The sequence below is a fragment of the Ictidomys tridecemlineatus genome, chromosome 2 (genome assembly GCF_052094955.1).
Source record: "Ictidomys tridecemlineatus isolate mIctTri1 chromosome 2, mIctTri1.hap1, whole genome shotgun sequence".
Taxonomy (NCBI): domain Eukaryota; kingdom Metazoa; phylum Chordata; class Mammalia; order Rodentia; family Sciuridae; genus Ictidomys; species Ictidomys tridecemlineatus.
In genome coordinates this window covers 68,390,948-68,391,943 of record NC_135478.1, presented here as the reverse complement: position 1 = coordinate 68,391,943, position 996 = coordinate 68,390,948, and positions in this window count along the sequence as shown.

Genomic DNA, 996 nt, shown 5'->3' with positions numbered 1-996 from the left:
CTATTTGGGCTTTTTTTGCCAAAATGTGTCAAGCTGTAATTCAGTGAGGCCAATTTATGTGCTAGGAAAGGAGGTGGGGCCAGTGGAAAGGCCACCTATGCATCTCCTGGAATTGGAGAGGTCAGGTGTTCTCTTTGCAGTTGACAAAGAATCATGCACTCTCCTCTTTGATCTTTTAAACTATTGACTTAAACAAACTTCCTTTGGTAATTTCACTAACTTTGAGGCCAACAGCTGTCCAATGGGTAACTAAAAGAAGAATAAATCTTGGTATTCTGCCTTCATTAGGTATCCTTTACTAACCTAATATTTGTGACTACGCAGCTTTGCACAAGACATGTTAATCATTTAAGGAGTGTTTATCTAAAAATTAGCAAAATAAGAATGTTTAGTCCCAAATATACCTAATCTGATACCATCTTGGAGATTGAGGCAAGATTGAAGGGACATTTGATTGTCAGCTTTGGGGGTTTTGTTTTGTTTTGTTTTGTTTTTTTTGGTGCTGAGGATGGAACCCAGGGCCTTGTGCATGCAAGACAAGCACTCTACCAACTGAGCTGTAACCCCAGCCCTGATCCTCAGCTTTTAAAGCAGCTTTTCTTCAGAGCACCAGAGTGGTACCTAGAATTTCTCATTCATTTTTCAATTCCTTTCAGGAATGGCAGAGTCTTGTAGACAGATCACTATGAAGAGAATGTTCCCTCAACAAAAGGAATCATATCATGACATCTACATTGCCTTTCTAGTATCCAATATCTGGTAGATAAACATCCTGAGCAGTAAGTAAAATTTACCCCTTTCAAGTGATTAGGACTTCTCAGGAGCTACCTCACAGTGCTAGAACTGAGATAGTGATCCATGAGACTACAGTTTGGGCAAGATTGCTTAACAATGCATACTTCTTCCCCACTGCTCTAATTCTTATATAAAAGCCTTCAGGTCAACTCCACACCTTGAAGACATGCCTAAAAATATATCTTCCTGGGGTGGATACAC